The sequence below is a fragment of the Ornithodoros turicata genome, unplaced genomic scaffold (assembly GCF_037126465.1).
Source record: "Ornithodoros turicata isolate Travis unplaced genomic scaffold, ASM3712646v1 Chromosome33, whole genome shotgun sequence".
In the NCBI taxonomy this organism is placed as follows: Eukaryota; Metazoa; Arthropoda; class Arachnida; order Ixodida; family Argasidae; genus Ornithodoros; species Ornithodoros turicata.
Window position 1 is genome coordinate 662569 of NW_026999359.1, and position 19355 is coordinate 681923.

Here is a 19355-nt window from a genome sequence, read left to right on the forward strand (position 1 = left end):
AGACTCCAGGAAAAAAGGGTGTGGAAATAGTTACCACCTAGGTCAACATAGTGTCTCATAAGGGTCTAAAACGGTGATAAAAGCAATTATCATACATCCAAATTGCAACAAAAAGGCATACCCCCTCGCTCGCCGAATCAAAAGCGGTAGCCCTATCATTCGTAAGTAGCGGGTAGAACTGTGCAACCTTTTAGGCATAACATATGCGATAACCATTATCTCCTAAATTGTGTAGCTGTTCCACCCTTTTCTCTAATAGTGTAGTTGGTGAGGTGGTGGTGTCGGTTCAGACTGCAGTGCAAGGTAATCAATATATCTGGACATTTTCACTGCTCTGAAAGTCCTGTTACCCACATGGGACAAGCTATAGAGGGGCAGCGTACTTCTATTGTACAAGCAATGTACATGTGTACTTCTAAATTTTTATCATATTTTTCAGTTACTCATTATGTACACACAACGAGCAGTAACCATCGCGTGTTTGCTTCCACTTGCCAGAAACGGAAAGGGTAAAAGAAAAAATGGGGTGGGCTCAGTCTGGTCGGAGCCGTAGTGTTTTACGTGAAAACGTCACAATCTGCGATTCCTTTACTACTTTGCGGGATCTTAGTGAAATAAATGCAAGTGTTTATTTATTTATTCATTCCATTAGTTTTGTAATATATTATTTGAGAGTACGGACTCGCTATGAGCGCCGGCTGCCGAATTTGCCTCTACCGCTAATCTTCGTCGCTCTCTCAGCTCTCTCGATGGCTCGGTGCTGGGCTCTGGGAAATTTGGGCTTTTTTGTTTGTTCCTCTCAAACCGCACTTTCTTCAGATTGCCGTTTCCCCCGGCTCTGATGATATTTTAGTTTTCTATACGCCGTCATTCTGGCGAAAATTTGATTTTCAAATTTGCAAATTTACTAAATTTTGGTTCCTCTCGTTGAATCGGACATCGCTTAGGGTCCGGGTAGAACTTCTCAAGCGCTTTCGAAAGATACCTCGATCGACATACTAGTTTTACGCGTTCGCCAGATAGACTGCCGGCAAGGTGCACGTACAGCTTGGGACAAAAGTTTACGGAACATTGGGGTGTCGCATTTCTCGAATGGAGCGACAACCTATCAGCAAACAAGAGTGGACACGCATGCTGAGAGATGGATGGAGTTGCGGACCACCCGTTTCTTATTCGATCTCTTCCTGATATCTAGCAGGGGACAGTTCCGATGAAGAAATACACAGGTGCCGTGTTCCGTAAACTTTTGTCCCAAGCTGTACCCCTATGTTTCCGTATCTCTCGCACGCACCCGCCAGAATGAGTCAGCCGCTGCAGTGACCTGTTAGCTAGAGCCTTACACGTGTAAGCTATCTGGATTTAGCCAGTCGATTGCTAATGGTTTCCTAATCACAGATTTATCGCATCAGGAATCGTCATGAAATACTGCATAATTTCGTTTCACCGTAAATTGTTGACCTGGCGACCAAACCGAAATTAGAAAAAAAATTCACGTCATAAAAGAAAAGAGAAAAGGTGGATGAGGTGATGAAGATAATTCTCGAACTACACATGCTTCTCTTGTGAATCCTTGACCTTCGCATGGACCGAACAGTTGGCATGATAGACACCTTTATCATCCTTATTTCCTAGCTCTTAGCAAAAGGCGTCAAGTCTTTCGTGGTATGTGCGGCCTTGTTCTTGCGCGGAAGGGCGTGTTACGGCTGTGGAGGTAATAAAGCCCCGGACCACTTTGGTATTTGAGGAGCCTACAGCATAGCATGGTGGATGGAGCCGCATTTTCCCCAGAATATTATTTTTTAACGGCCGCAATGGGAGCTACGTCTAAATACCAGGATGCGTCCCTAATCGCTGGCACATTTGGCTTCTTTTCGAGTTTAGCATGTCGGTGTCCCACGGCAATTCCTCGCCAAGAGCCCAAAACCATGGCCCCTGAAGTACTGCGCGCACGGGGTACTTAATGAAGCATAGCGTCTCCTCTTCAGGCAGTGAGACATCAAAATTATGATAACACTGTGAGGTGTCTCCATTAAGAACGTGATCACATGTTATTCCTTGCCGAACGCGCTGCATCGAAAAAAGAAATTGGGGTCACCTCAGTGCTCCTTTAAAGGGATATCCTCCCCTTCATAACCTATAACCGGTGACAACTCCGTAGTAAAAAATGATGTGTCCAATACATTGCAATATCTAATTACGTAGTGCCTTTCTACCTGTATTGCACGATATTGGCTAGAAATGCCTGGCCAGGCCTTCGAGTTACCGCATGTATACCTCTTGACATTTTGTAAGGAAATTAGCTTCCAATGTTCCAAGTGCTGAGTAGCAGCTCATTTGTTCCGGCTTAGCAACGGTGATTGATATTCGCTGTGGAGCTCTAAGCGTGTCTCTTTCCATCTCTACTGCTCTTCGGCAACTACATAAGCGACTTCTGTGCAGTCTATGCACTGTAAAAACAGAACTTCACGGCATAGCACGCTGTGCGCCAACCATCGCCACGAATTATAGGATTATGTGATTCACAGGAGATACATGATGACGATGATATGGGGATGACTTCCGCTCATTGAGCAGAATGCTACCCCATTGCTATTGGGGGAAAATGAGAAGGTGGTGATGAGGGTGACACTGACGGCGCTGACGGGGTCTTAGAGGGAGTCCATCAGGCCGGTACTTTCAAGGAAATTGATAAAAGGAAGGAAGACAGACATCTGCTTTCGCTTGTCGCGGCACGGTGCGAATACTCAATGTAATACGCTGGGTATATATAATTGAGCAGTTTTTTTTTTTTTTTTTTTTTTTTTGCGCTTGTTTCTTTTCAAATGTTCCGTGGGTATGATAGACGGATGATAGATGGATTGATAGATGATAAGATGGATAAAATTTGTGATAGCATGGTTGTGCAAGTGGATACGGTCGTATGCGGCATCCTGGGTACAGTTTCGAAAAAAATCCCGATCCCGTCCCGGGATTCCGGGATCCACATTTCGAAATTCCGAAATCCCGGGAATGTAAAACGGCTCGGGATTCCGAACCCTACTGCCTGCCTTTACATCGGTGGCCCATGTACCGTCGTTGTGGATTACCCAAATGTGTTCTGTTTATGTGTTTATATGTCTGGAACACTGGTGTAGCCCAGACCACACGTGCGTTCTGCAACACTGCAAAAAGTTACAATAAAAGTGTCGTACTCAGCATATCATATTTCACTTTTTGATGCATTGTCTTATAGTGTATTATTGAACTGAAGCGTGCATCTTCAATGACAAGCAAAGGGCATCGTCGCTTATATAGTGGCGCCGTTGAAATGCTTCGAGCGGTATGAGGAAGAACAAAACACCAGGATTACAGCAACCATGTGGTCTAACATAGGACATACGGTTAGGGGTGCCGAATACAGCAAGTACCGGGATGTCATAGACTTCGTCATGAGGATGGCTGAGGGTTATCGTGTATGGCGTATTGAATGGCCATTCCATGTTATCGTCATTGCGACCGGGGCACAGGTGTGGCACAGCCACCAGATGCAGCTTTCCATCCCGGCCCTTGACAGTAACCTCTAGCTCGAAGGTGTAACCTATCAACATGAACCTTGTACTGGCTATTCTGTAATTTACTCCGTCTTCAACAAGTGTCACCAACTTCCTTATTCCCTTCGGCCTCCATTTTATCTCTGTATGGGACACAACCTCCAGGTTCCTGTCCGCAATAGGGTTGTTTCGGTTATCTTCAATACGCGGACTTGGTGGCCGCACCTGACAAAGATACAAAGAACGACGTTATATGTGAAATGCAAATGCAAAAATGCATTATTCAAACGGATGAAGATGTGAAAGAATGAGCATGCATACAAAGGATGTACATATGAAGGACATAATAGAGGAAAACGGCAATTGGGGTAGAGGCGCAATATTTGAAACAAAACATGAGACAGTGGAATGGTGAGAAGCAAAGGTTACTAAATAATAGTAGAGAAGGCAGCAAGAGCAAAGAAGCAGATGAAGGCACCAAAGGTTAAAGTAAATAATATGCATATCACTTTTAAGTTAAGCGTATGAGGAAAAAAATAGGATATAAGGACGAACATGTTTTATCCGAAATTTGGCAGCGTGTGAGTGGATCATATGGTCTTGTTTTCTCTACATAAAATTACGGGAGATTGCGAGGGGCACCACAAGACTAGCGGAAATTTATGCGGCCTAGCAAGAATGGGGAGCTAACAATGCACACATGTAAAGGAACGTGGAATCAGCAGTTTGACGCCGCGATATTAGGGGGAGGGGTCGAAAGTGTTTTCAGAGAGTCGGGTAGTCGAACGAATCAAAGACAGGGATACCCCGGAGTTGAAGTTGGGAACAAAGTGAAGTGCACGTTTCTGAACAGCTTCGAGGCGATTTCTCACACTAAGGCCCAAAGCGTTCCATGCAACAGATGCATACTCTAGTTGTGGTAAAACGAGCGTCTTCTAGAGTTTAACAAAAACCGAGGGAGTTCCAAAAACTTGACACGTGTCAGTTAAGTAACCCAGTGTCCGAAGAGCAGAATGACATACTGCCGCGACATGATCATGGGACGTCAGTATGGCTTCGGAGTTGCCTCCAAGATCACGGACACAACTAACCCGAGGTATTTCAGCACTTCACATGTAGCGAAAGAGTGTAAAGTTTGTTTTACAGGTAAACGAAGCAATGTTAGTTTTTGCAACGTTGACCTTGATGTGGTTGTTAGTGCCTGGTGTTCAAACAACAGTTATCCAATGAAGGTGCTCAATGAATGCTAATTTTTTTAGATCTAAACCTATTGAGATGCAAACTGTTTATGTCTAAAAAACCTAGAAATGTGCGACAGGATGACATATGTTAAGGTTTTGCTTTGTTCTGCTTAAAACCTGCAAAATGTGGACATAATTGCGCAATGCAAAATATGTACAACATGCACAATGTGCAAATAGTCTACACACTTTTATTTAAAATATTTTGCTATCATCAGATGCAGTTGTCTTTCAGTTCTCAGAGCGACCGGTCCAGGTCTGCCGTGTGCCCGACCATCTCGTCTTGACCTTTCCCCGTTTGTCTTTCTTTTTTCTGCCAATAAATCCCCCCCCCCCCCGCTCATTTCGTCTTGCGAGTCTGTTTGGCTCTTATTGCGTGCGTTCAAGGGTGTCTTCTCGATCTACCTGAGACGTGAAACACAAATTACAGGTCACCTTTGTAAGTAGAATGTGGTTTACTGTATCCCTCTGTCCTGCCGAAGAAAATATATCGGGCACACTGGCAGGTGTCTCAATACAAGACTCAGAGAACGTGAGCATCAGAGCAAAATGCTGTCCGTGTTCACCTGGCTATCCACTGTAACGTGTGCTGGTGTGCATTATGGTTTTCAAAAGACTGCTCATCTGGGTTCTTCGGCAAGTGCATTAACATATGTCAATGTTAATGGCATGTGTGGGATAGCCAGGACGGGGGAGGAAGTGTGTATAAGCCAACATTCTATTGCTCTCCTGGGAAAAGAGATTGAGTTCTTGAGAAGCGCTCTGATCTGCTGATGCGGCCCCGGTAAGAGATATGTAGGATTAGGAAAACGTTGATAACAAAACCAATACACATATAACTGATAGTGGTTCTTATCGTATGTGGATTTATATAACTTATTTAACGTCTTTGTAAAGCCGACGACTGCACCTTATTTTTGGCATCATAGCAATGGACACACGTTTCGTCTCCCGTTCCCTCTGGCAAGCAGCTCCTGCCTGATTTCAACACGAGCCTCCTTTTGGTCGCCGGTTAACAACCGTGGGACGAATTTTGCAGTGACCCATCTCATATGATTTTTTTTCTGACAAAACTTGACGACACGATCCGACACTGATGCCCACTACATCAGCGACCTCTCGCTCCGTTAACCGGCGATTTCCGCGAATCACGGCATTAATTATTTGCACAGTTTCGTCATCCGTTGAGGTGCATGGTTGTCCAGGCCTCGGATCTTCAGTGACCGACGTCCTGTCTTCCTGGCATTGTGTTCTGCTCATGCAGTCCTCTCGGTAGGCGTGGCGAATCATCTCAAACCTCTGCGTGAATTTCGTGACAAGTTTGAAACAGAATTTCACGCACACGCCCTGCTTTTCAAGCTATCCCATTTCTAATCAGTCAAAAACACAACGAAGGGCTTCGGGGTGCGCGTAGTCTACTGACTGTAGCTCGACAACAAACGGTCACAGGAAATTCAATCGAACAGCAGCCCGTTGAATAGGAACACCGGTTGCCATGCAAAGCATTGCGAGCGTACTCTGAATTCCTGAGGAGTTGGAGAAGTTCGCTTTTCTTTTCAACATGCCTCGCATTTGTTTCTAGTTTATCAAGTATCAATGGGATATTGGGAAGAGAGGCAAAGAAGTTTTTTTTTTTTTCATATTGCAATAATCACGGCTGTCCCAACAACCCAGTGTGCCCCCAATGTGAAAACAAGAAAGAAAGAAGAAGCTGAACTCAGTAATCAGGACAATCGCGAAAGCCGAGGAGTGGTGTTAAAATAAAAACAGTTTTTTCACGGGTTAAGGAGTTTTGTCAAATGGAGAAACATCGGGCGAGATGCATCCTGCTGTATGTCACGCTATTGAAGCGGTTTTCCTGAATTCCAACAAAGTCACGTGAGTTTTGTGGTAAAATTTACACGCGTTTTACCGTTATGAAAAAGCGCCTGTTCGAAAACTCGATACGCTATATATCTCATATGGAGTTTCTAACATTGGCGTACAACAGGGATCTATATACTAGGTCCGCTTCTCTCTTTGCTGTATATCAGGGGTGCCGAAGGGGCGGCACGCGTGGCCCCCGAGCAAAAAAATAAAAAAAAACAATCATCTCAAGCTTCATGAATAGTCGTGGCGTTGTACTGGGCGTTGACTGAGCTCTGTACTCGTGCAGTTTATCTTGCATTAGTTAGTCATAGAAAGCTGTTGCCATTTACCTGTAACAGCCGATGACTCTTTAAATAAGGGACGAACGTGGCCTGTTGGTACATGACAACAGCGAAGACGACGAAAGTAACAGACAGACAGGAAACGCCGAACTTTTAATCATAATCCACCTTTAATCGTATAATTATAGGCTGAAAGTACGGCGTTCCCTGTCTGGGTCTTCCCTGTTGCTTTCATTGCCTTCGCTGACGACTCTCTAAACCTGCCCCTGCGTGGCTTATTTTTACTCGATTGATATTCCTAGTACATTCCTACCAAAATTTCTTAGGAAACCCTACATAGCCATTTGTAAATTTGGTGGATTCAATGCCACCAGAAAGGAACCTGGTTCAGTCGCAGGCTTGGTGATCTCCCGAGCGAAGCACTCTTCGATTTCAGGATACTTGAAACGGGAGATTTTTGGTCGCCGTTTTCTGCAGCTGTGGACAACGTTTCCCATGGAACTGATTGACCTGCAGTGCGACGTACCGATATCGAAGAAATTCGCTGAAGTTGGTGCGGCTTTGTCTTATTCTTACGTTGGACGAAAGTATCCGAGGATACGTATGTTGTCGCGGAGAAGTCTGTCCGTGTTCGGTACAACAGACGTCTAATAATAATATTTCATGGCTCGAAACGTAGCAAGACAGCTGTGTCAACATAGGTCTGCGAGCAGGTGTTTTCCGCTGTGATGGATCTGAATAAGTCAAAGTTGCACTCACAACTCACAAACGAACACCTCAACGCAGTCCTTCAGATTGCAACTGAGCGGTCACACTTCACACGATATTGACGCAATAGTTAAAAACAAGAAGTGCCAAGTTTCATCAGCACACATCAAATAAAAAGGATTGTTGACCATGTGATTCAGCAACGCAAATATATACGTCTCATGTCATGGTACGCCTGTGTTGCATCATCTATATCAGGAACAGGCTACCCCAAACCCGTGGTATGCGGCCCGCGTACACGAATGAGTTCGGCACCCCTGCTGTATATTAACGACCTCCCTGAGCACATCGAATTTTCTGAAGTACTTTTGTATGCAAATGACACTACTTTGCTACTAGCCGGTAAGGATATCGATGATCTATCGTTCAAATTAAATAGGGACATTGGTAATCTCGTTCATTGGTGTCATACTAATAAATTACAGTTAAACGCAAATAAAACAATGTCAATGATCTTTTTTTTTTAATTCTCATAAGCATAATGTTGTCACGCCGACTTCAGTGTCCATTCTGGGAAGTTCATCACAATTTCGTCATGAAATCAAATTTTAGGAGTCATATTTGACAGACCTGTTCGTTTTACATTGCACGTTAAACATATTGTACGCAGGATCTCATATGGTATACGTGTTCTTGTGAGAACCCGAAAGTGTTTTCCATTTTATATCTTACTCAATATATATAATGCCTTTGTACATTCCCACATATCTAACTATGCTCTTGTCTGGGGCTAAACTTACAAAACACATCTTCGTGCTGCTCACATAATACAGAACCGTACTGTTAGGATCTTGTTTGATTTGCCATGTTACTCTCATGTCTCATATCATGACATTCATATCCTTAGAGTTCATGATATAATTTTTTGGGCTTCAGGTTGAGCTTAGTTTCGGTGAAAACAAACTAGGAGGCTCGGAGGCTGTGATTTTTGTTTTGAGGAGCCTGTGAGTAGAAGCAATTGTCTCGAGGTATAATAAATTTGCATTCGTCATTTTTCTTTCTTTATAAATCGAGTGACGCATGTGTTAATTAATGCAGTTTTATTTCTCTGGTTGTTTGTTGTTATCTCTTGAATTCCATTTATCTGTCCTGATTTTGTTTGTTTGTTTATTGTCTTATTGTATTCTATACCTTGTAGCCTTAGTTAGCTCCAAACTAGTGCTTTACTGACTGAATTAAAAAAAAAATCACGAATTATCCTTTAAACGGGATTGCCCTCTGATTCCTTCAGTTCTATGATAATTTTGTGTATTGTCTGAACTAATCGAATAAAAAAAGATGATTGATTTGATTGACTAATTGAATGAATATGGGACAATCCTGTGAGAACGCACTCTATGAAAAAAAAAAAAAAAAGAGTCGCGAGGCGTCAAATGCGCGCTTTACCCCGATTCGTCGTTTCTCCGACAATGACTCCCCCGTTCCTTCTCGCATTCCTTCGAGCGGAAGCTGTTGCGTGCGAGAACGGGAGGAGAGTGCACCCGTGGAGCCGCCAACAGTGCCCTCAAAACGTGAGTCTGCGTGAAACGGCTGCTCGCATGCGATAAAACGCATAGGTGAAAAGGTTGCTCTGCTAATGTACCATGTACAAACAATAATTGTCCACCGCTTTGACAATTAAAAAGTAAAACGGAAAAGTGAAACCATACACATACACGTATAATGCGCCTCCCAACTCATATTCGAGGCTCCGGGATTTGCCGCTCCACATTTTTGGTCCCGTCAACGGATTTGAAACTCGCGAGCGTGCTTGCACATGGTCTTGGTAGTTTTGTAGCTTTTCGTTCATCATTTTTGCGGGACGTTCGCGTGAGGATAGCACGAGTGCCACTCTGTTTGTGAAATACAAGTCGTTGACGAAGCAAAATCACACTGGGAGGCGATCACCGTGCAGATGACGTGAAGGAGGCATTACGGGACTCAAGCTTTCGATACCGTAACGGACAAACTGCTGATGCAGGTAAATGGATCTCTTATTTCATTGTATTGCATGCGTTTTCCGCGCTTCTTTGCACAATGAATAGAGGGGCAGCTGTGCTGTGTGAGGAACAGTGTGTGTCTAAGGGTATACGCTTTATGCCTCATGTGCTTTCGGAACGCTTTGTCGTTGAAGATACGTGATAACGTGCTGTGTGGCGTTCGCCACCCGCACAAAAGTGCAGATCCACGTCGGCCACACTTAAAAGTATCGTGGGAGCGCATGACCTGCAAGTACGCCAGCGCCACGTAACGGATGGTCCTGGCTTTGAGACCTCGCGCCTAGCGAATGTTCGCCACCTCCCGATTGGGTCCGTCATTGCTCTCGTAACACTGGCGGGCGGGGAGACCCAGCGAAGGGAGATCCATCTGCTGTTGCTATTCAATCTCTGCTGGCGATGTTTTGATCAGTGCGTGGCGCGGCGTAATATTTTACTTTTACTTCTCGATTCCGATAAGACAGAGATTACATCGAGCCACGCACTGATCAAAACATCGATAGAATAGCAACAGCATTTGGGTCACCCCGCCTGCCAGCGTTACGAGAGCAATGACGGACCCAACCGAGAGGTGGCGAACGTTCATCAGGCGCGTGATTTCAAACCCAGGAGCATCCGTTGCACGGCGCTGGCATACTTGCAGGTCATGCGCTCCCGCGATACTTTTAAGTGTGGCCGACCCTGTACAAACGCACAGGCTTAGACTATCTTGAAACAGTGTCGCCTCTGCCTGCATGTTGCTGTGTCATTGAACATACAAATCAGTTGTTTTTTTCTTCCCCCCGTTTTTCGAATGTGCTTGTCTGCCTGTACAAAAAAGTACAGAACTCCGACTTAACATAACAAAATTACAAGTTTTACTCAGACATTTCGTCCGTCATGCGACGGACATCATCAGTGCCAAACTGAATGAGAGATTATGCAACCGGTCGCTATTTAAGGTGATGGGAGTATTGTTCGGGAAGGGGGCCACGGTTTATGTTGCAAACCGAGGGGTCACCACGTATGTGCCAAGACTCTAGAAGCTTCCTGGGTCCCCATCTTGTTCGCGAGCCAAGGTCACCGCGTTTTCGAAGTCGAAACAATCTTCCGTGTCCCACCAATGATCTGTAAGCTCCGTCTTGAACTGTGTGGCGTGGGTCGCGCTCTTTATGTCCCGTTTATGTTATTGGGAACGAGTGTTCCGTTTTCTGCCTGTCTCGCAAATGTAGCACGTGTCACAGTCTTGGCAGTGTACTTTCTAGACTGCTCCAGATTGGTCTTCCGGGGGGACGGGGTCCTTCGGTTTTGATATGACACTTCGAAGTTTAACATGCAGTTTGAACGTAGTCCTGATATCCAACGGAAGCAAAGCCCGGCGGATAGATTCAGAAACTCCTTTGACATAGGGGATGACAACGCGTGTCTGGCGGATGCGGTTCCCGTCGCGTTGTTATTTTGTTATGTTAAGTCGGAGTTCTCTACTTTTTTGTCCAGTTATGTCATCTCCCGGCTTTTGGAGTATTTTTGCGTCTGCCTGTGGCCAGCCTTTCCATTATTCAGGTGAGAGGCAGAGTCGTTGGGGAATTTGCGCAGTTCAACGCTGGACGGAATTTTCACATAATGTCTGATGTTTGTATAATACAGTTGCTAGAATAGCGAAATATTAATGTGAAGATTGAGTGATTCATCATGTTGACAGGTTCGCGCCCAGAATACAAGACTTGGGAGTTATGTGCTACTACAAATTCGATCAGAGTATCTCAACGTATAGAATATCACCAGCCCAGTCAACACACATTGTTCTTCAGCACGCGCCGGGATGAGATATACCGTTTCGTGCCTGCCCTGGAAGTTTCGCGATGATGATTCGTGGCATTGCCCCCTCCGTAGACGGGGCATCGTCTCGATGCCGTTTCTTCTCCTTTTTTTTTTCATGTTGTTTCCTTCCAGCCAGTCTTCAGCGCTACCTGCTGTAGTACGGCTTGAGTCGAACGACGTGAACTATTTCAGTCCTCGGGGGCCGTCGAGAGGGAACGCTGCCCTCAGGTACCACTTCGTAATACAGGTCTCCAATGCGTCGAAGTACTTTGTAGGGACCGAAGTACAGCTTCAGTAGCTTCTCGCTCAGGCCTCGTCGTCGAATCGGCGTCCAAACCCATACCAAGTTGCCTGGACTGAAGCGTACGTCTCGTCGGCGCAAATTGTATCTTCTTTCATCGACGCGTTGTTGTTGACCAATCCGTAGTCTGGCCAGCTGGCGGGCTTCTTCCAGCCGCGGGCTCTAAAGCGAAACGCACCGCCTCGAAAATATTGTCGCCACCGGCGTGCCAGCTCGGAAGACCTCTCATTGGCTGCGCATTATATGTATAAATATTTGGATGCTCATTGGTCTAAAAAACTGGCGTCAGTTTCCTTCGCGCTCATTGGGCGAGAGTCATTTGAGTGAGGAGCGAGCATCCGAACGCGCGAACCGCTCAACGGAAGCAGTCGAACGAACGGAGGAGAAAGAAGAACGACAGAGAAGACATCGCGTCTGTCCGGCCATGCGTGTTCTCTTGGACTGCAACCGTTGTGCACGCAGACGCTACGGGGTAGTTTGAGGGCTTTGAATGCTTTAGATTTAGATTGTGGCGAACTGCTAATGTGAGAACGGAATGGCACATCCACCCCATCATCACAACAGCGGGAACACGAACATGACATGGAATCCGCCTGCACCTCCAATGGACGCAGAAATCGTCAGAGAGGAAGTCTGCACTCTTTCCGACGTACTGCAGGTGAACGGTAAGACAAGTTTGATTACTTTTTTGTGACTGAAGGAAGTAATGCAGGTTTATCACGTTAAGTGTATTACGTACAGCATTTACGAGTCACTCGGTACGTTAGCGGCGTTTCATTGTGCAGTGCATTGCCGTAACTTGTACGTTTCTGATATGCCGTTAATCAAAATATGTGTGGTTATGCTAGTTGCCCCTCATGCGCGTCTCAGCCGTTCATTCACTGTGATCTACAAACATTCGTGACAAATGCCTTGGTGTTCAAATACGAAATCAAGATAGATTGCCTATCATAGCAGTGATTTTCGTGCAGAGTTACTGATCATCAATGTATTTTTTGTTTTGTTTTAGTTCTCCCGCAACCATCGGCAACAACGACGCACATAGCTCAGCATTGGCTTTTGAACGGCCCTTGGATGTCGAAGTACCTAAAGCTCCAGTGAAGCCTGTTACAAGACGTAAAAAGATATGTACTGTAGCTTTTTCGAGGCAGTTCCCGAGGACAAATAAAGTTGATTTGTCATACACCATTGCTTTTTGATTGTCTGCTTCGGGACAGCATGATCGTTGCTCTACAGCAAGACAACAAGCGCCGAAGACAAACGGACGAGTCTGGGGGGGTAGGGGGGACGAGAGGAGAGACAAAAAACCCGAGGAGAGAAGGGGAAGGAGGTTGGGAAAGGAGGTCGGTCTGCGCATGCGCACTGGGCCCCAGCTTTTTTCCCGCGCAGCAGCTCGGGGACGCTGTGAGTGGCTCCTCGAGATCACGTGGTTTGGGCGCCCGCCATTTTCCCTGGACCATTGCGTAAACGGCAGCTTCCGGCGGATGCTTCTTCTGCTCGCTGTGTGAAGTCCACAGCGTCGTTTTCCGCATCACTGGGTTCGTGGGGCAGCATCGCGTCCAGCATAGTCGATGCGTCATGGCCGTGTGCAAGGCGGAACGGCGTGAATCCCGTTGTTTCCTGGACAGCCGTGTTATAGGCGAACGTGACGTAAGGCAGTATTTCGTCCCATGTCTTGTGCTCGACGTCGATGTACATCGAAATCATGTCGGCAAGGGTTTTGTTTAGGCGTTCGGTGAGCCCGTTGGTCTGCGGATGGTACGCCGTTGTCCTCCGGTGAGCGGTGTGGCTGAGTCGAAGGATTTCTTGTGTTAGCCTGCTTATAAATGCCGTTCCCCTATCGGTGATTAAGGCGGTCGGAGCTCTGTGCCGTAGTACGATGTTCTCGATGAAGAACTTCGCCACTTCTGTTGCTGTGCCCTGTGGAAGTGCCTTAGTCTCAGCATAGCGTGTCAGGTAGTCGGTGGCGACGATTATACAACGATTTCCGGAAGACGAACGTGGGAAGGGCCCGAGTAGATCCATCCCAATCTGCTCGAACGGCGCCGACGGCGGTGCGATTGGCTGAAGGTACCCAGAAGGTCGTACCGGCGGCGCTTTTCGTCGTTGGCATTCCTGGCACGTCCTTACGTAGTGGTGTACGGTCTTGGCCAGTTTTGGCCAGTAGTACTTTTCCCTTATACGGGCCAGTGTCCGGCTGTATCCCAAATGACCTGATGACGGTTCGTCGTGGCAATATCGTTCAACAATGTGAAATGTGAATTGCGAACATGAATTTCACACAGATTTTACGTAAAATTTCAAAATGCGAATTGTAATGCGGGTATTCAACGCTGATTCAACACTCATATACCAGCAGTGGAATGGAGCACGTTAGGAAGCGTTGATACTTACGCTGGAATTTAACGTAACCGAAAACGTAGAACGAACAACGTTGTTTCTGCACAAGTTTTACTTCAGGATTTCACATGCAAAGTGTACACGCAGAAATCACGTTGATTTATCATACGTAAAGCAAAGTAATAATCCAATAAATTATCCAATTATTATAAAATGGATAAGTAAAGTAAATTATCCAATCCAATCCCATCCACGATCCAATTCAAGTTAGTTCTTTCAAAGCGAGGATCGGGGAAGCAGCACCAGACGCCATTCTCCACAGATCGTAACCGCTATTAACTGATGCTGGCGTTTCAAGTTTATTTCGCTTTTACGGCTCCTTCTTCCTTGTTTCGTGGCTTGTTTTGGTTTCGAACCGGGTTGTGCTGGTGACTGTTATATCGGTAAGCACAGGTTTCGCTCACTATGCTTGGACATACGAGTTGGTTTTGACGGTTACGACGGCCTCTCTCCACTACCAGGAAGCTGACTCAGAGATTATCGCCGCTGCTGGCAAGTCCAGTGTGTGCGGTTTATGAGTGATTCGTAGAAAGCGCAGGTATGTGCACGCCAGATTTGAGTTCATAATTGTGTTTACATTTGTAGAGCGTGCACTATTGGCCACTAGTACATGGTGGACTCCCGTATTGTTTTTTCAGCGTTGTTGGCCGTTTCAAATTTGTTCGTGTGGTAATATTGTCAGTTGTATTTCAGGACAGAGCCCGATGTGTGAATGAAAGGCAGATGTTGAGCAAAGGGTGAGCCTGTACACAGATGTAACGTAAGTTTTCTCTTAGCTGTTCGAATTGATCTTTTGCGTTGTTGTGTTCACTTTTATGCAGGCGTAGTCGCAAAGAAAGAAGACAGCCTGGATGATGAAACGACGTGGCTTCCCGCGAGGTTCTAGTGCCTTTCAACAATTAGAACGGTCAGCTAACTGTTATTGTTCACAAGAGAGAGTATGGAAAAATGTATCAGTGCGAATAAAATGTAAGGAGAATAAAACTTTACGGCAAGCATATTCTTGTGTTATTATTTATGGCTATTATGAGGACATTATGCTTATTTGTGAAATAAAAGCATCGAGAAATAACATGTATTCAATAATAATTAAAAATTTAGTTACGTGTAATTTGCATTTTCACCGCACGGTGATTATACGTTGTCAGTTTGCTGTTAATTATTCAACTTTTTCAACATTGGTGTACTATGAATTAACGCGTAAACTACGTTTTAGTTACGTGGAATATGCGTTCTGGTCGCTGTTAATTTAACCCGTTTCTGGCTGTGACATTAGCCAGGTTGAATCAACGTTAGTTGTCAACGTTGATCCTGCATTCACATGGTTAATTTTCAATGTGTTTTCAGCGTTGAATTTGCAATGTTGTGTTGACTGGGAGGTGGAATATAGAGATAGATAGAAGAGAGATAAAGATAGAATATCTCTCCAATATTGAATACCTGTCGAGAAAATGCAGGCAAGGTTCCCCCTCGACTTCACAGGATGTGTGTACTTCATTCTGGTGTATTTCATGGACGTGATACATGACAGTACTACTTGACTACTACTTGGAATGGCGCCTGCATCCCTGCAGCTCCCGTATATCTCTTCCCGTATTCCTGCACCTCTTTTTCCTGAGGTGGTTGAGTCCCCTGCTGTTCCCCACACGGTCAGCATTTTATGTTTGTATTATTGCATTTGTCCTTTGCATAATTTGGTGTTAAACCCTCATGGCAGTGGATACAGCTGCGCGATTCCACGCGAAACGATCCAACGGACCTGCTCGACCCTCACAAAATCATCACGGAATTTTACGAATATTTTTTGGCAGTTCCTAATAGTGCGATTCGACATACCACGAAACGTTTCTTCCCAGATCTCAATGTGGCGGGTGCTAGACACACGCGAAGGTCGCAGCGCTGGCGAAAACCGTGCCTCGCGTGAACGGTAGCCGCGGCTCATAGAAAGCAGCTAGAAGTATGCGGTTTCTTTTGCGTAGAGAGGATGCCATGGTCTACACAGTGTCCAAATCCCGGTTGTCACGCTGTAATAGGTGCTGGTGTGCACAGGCCTGAAGTTTCGCAATTTTCGTCCTATATCACGATTTTTTTTTTTTTTTGAAAATCAAATCACTAAATTTTGATGAATATTTTTTGTTCAAAGGTCACTTGGAATACTTCAACGGGAAAAATCGCAAGACACGTAACTTTCGTATTTATTGCCGGAAAAATAGGGAAAGTACGCGCTTTTTGCAAAATGCGCTACAATCAAGCGTAAAATACGAAATGAAGAGGTCAGAAGAGATGTGTGGAACCAATGCAGTTTTCTAGATCCAGCTTTCTTGTACAACATATACAAAAATCTCGAGTGTGTTCTTCTGTATACGAGAGAAAACTCTTTTTTTATTTAGAGTCACTTTGCAGCAGGTACACTGCAGGTGCAGCACCTGTAAAGACTTACCCAGCGTTTTCTAACGCGTACAGTGGCTGTCCAACTATTCCTTGAGGAGACGAAATCGCTTCGTGCTGTGGCCAAAAGATGTCTGTGCGGCCAACACTTCGAACTCGCTCACGGGTATAAAGCTGCGGTACGTCCTTGTTCCGGGTACAGCGATAGTTCGGCTGCAACGCTGCGCTAGCTCCTCTCGCTCAGCAGTGATGGCTACTTTTTGTACCCAGCCAGTTTCTCCCACGTAGCATGCACTGCATTGTTCGCATTACAACCTGTATGCTCGACAAGTTCTGTGCGGTGATTCACTGCCGGTGGTTTTGATATCTATTGATATCTGTGGCTTTGATACATAATGTTGGCAGTGTGCAGTATGATACATATATGGCTTTGATATGGTTGGAATGTGAACAATGCAGTGCCTGCTGCTTGGTTTTTTTTTTTTTTTTTGTAATCTTTGCACATTCACCGTGATGATAACGCACGTAACAGTCACAAAGGGCCACTACCTGGTTGCTACAAGGTCATGACTAAGCTATAAGTAGAACTCGGATGGCGTACCGTTCTTGTTTCATTCTGATGATGGTGCCCGAACAGGCTGGGAAATGTTTGGGTTTCAAATAAGCGAGCTTTTTCGATCAGCGAAACCTCTGGTGACATCATTGTGACGTATGAGCCAAGAGGACCAATGCGAGCGCAGCGCGCCGCCGGCGCCGTTCCCGTATTTTCTCTCGGAGACATCGTCTGCTTTGGAGAATGCGTCGTGCATGGCTACGTGTATGAAACAACCTATTTCATCGAAAGTGCTGTGAATTTCGCTCGGTGGTGAAATTGCAACATGTCGTTGAGATTGTAAACGCGTCGTGGTGTTCCTGACGGCAAAAAATCGTCTGGGGCGAACCCAGAAATGACATTTCACGAGCCCAAGGGCAGGGACGCCAAACGAAAGTTCGACGCAGCAATCGCCGTCAGGCTTCTTGTCGTGGCAGAATTGCACGTTCGGCATGTTTGTTCCTCGCATTTTGCTGACGAAGCGTACGTAGAGGCGGACCTATTGCAATCCCGTATGCGAGTGTTAGTAAAATGCAAGAGACTAAAGCCCTATGCTGTGCCTACATTGTTCCGTGAGCAAATGGACACCACCGGTGTACCGGATAAGCAGGTAAGCATTTGTTTCCAGATGTTCTTTTTTTGTTTGTTTTTTTCAAATGTACATCGGAAAATGAACGCGGCCGGCAAGGGTGTACCAGACCCCCTTAGGCGACACTAGTACCTCACTTAATTTTTTGACGGTATCCCTCTAACTTTTCCGGTTGCGAAACAAAACTTACCAAATTATCTATCACTTATCAATTAGAGATATTAAGGTTTAAGAAAAAGTTTATCCCATCTTTCTTTGCTCACGTAACCCAGCATGCACTCACCATCATTTTTGTGAGCAAGAGAGAGACAAGGAGGCAGCTTTCCAACAGAATAGCCCCATTCGGCATTACACTTTTATGCATCATATTGTACAACATAAAATGCTCAATTTCTATCACAGGTGGAGAGAAGCAGCTTGATGGTAATGGTAGCAACAATCTGCTTCAGCTGGTGAGTATGACAAGCTTCTATTTATTAGGAAGGTTTAATATCTGTGTCGTACACTGGAGGAATTGAATTCTGAGTCAGAGTGAACGTTCATGTTGTGAAACCGGCAGCTCATGCGGAGTATCAGCCTCTACTAGTGATATATATTGCTCACATAGTGTGAAAGCTTGATGTTGTTATATAGTGAATTCTTATTTTTAGGTTCTAGAAGTGAGGCTTCCACCTGCGTCATACACTGAACGAGCCAGTGAAACTGAAGTAAAAAAGGCCCTCTTCAGGGCCACCACATGTTTTATGCAGAAACAAACACTGCGTTATATGAACCCTCCAACAAGCACATTATCGTTTTTGGTTCAGCTGCAAACACTTTTCTGAATTGTGCTTGTGATTTTAATGAACTTCTTTAAAATGCAATTTTAGTAACCGGCTACGAACGGCGTCTAATGAACCATATGCGCACCTGTGACTTTTAGTACAATTTCAGTTAATGTTGCAGTGCGCAGAGGACACTCCAAGGGTTCAAGAATATGGTGTTATTGGGCATTGATATGTGCATGATAGTAATTTTTTTTTTTGCTTAGTCTTAATTTTTTTCTTGTTTCAGCACATCAAGCTTCAAGTACCAGTGCTTGTCCTCGTCGTGTGATAATGTTGGTTTGTATTCCAGAATGATTTGCAATGAAAATTATTTACACATTCCACTGTACTCGCAATATCTGACTACAAGTCTGCACTGCTTGTGAGTCATATTTGTTGGTTGGACTGTTACAAAGGATTAAACCCTTATGAAAATGGGTGTTTAGTTTCTGTTTACTTTCTACAGACCCCAGTCAACATGGGTAGCAAACTCTCTTCAGAGTTTCTGCAGACATCGTGTTGACAGCGTATGTTTACATCTTGTTGACTTATGGCCCTCAACTTTCTGTAGACATTTGGCTACAGAATAGCTGCGCGATTTTTGTTCACTTTATGTGTACTGTCAACACACTATCCGGCGTATGGTGTGAAGACTTTTTGTGGACTTCCTGTGACTCTATACTCTTAGAAATGAACTTCACCGCATAGCACGCTCCTGGCCAACCATCATCTCGAATGATATCGTTACCTGCCGATCTGCTGAAAACGGGAGGCGTACGCCATTTTTGTGACAATTATGAACAGCGTAAGTGTC

The 19355-nt window shown here is 45.1% G+C and overlaps 1 long non-coding RNA gene across 1 annotated transcript; it reads left to right on the forward strand.

Annotated features, from left to right (window-relative positions):
- Nucleotides 1–12347: 12347 nt before the first annotated feature.
- LOC135373836 (uncharacterized) lies at nt 12348–12954 on the forward strand. The gene is made up of 2 exons (XR_010416614.1): nt 12348–12431; nt 12776–12954. It is a non-coding gene; the product is annotated as an uncharacterized LOC135373836 (long non-coding RNA).
- The last annotated feature ends 6401 nt before the right edge of the window (nt 12955–19355 follow it).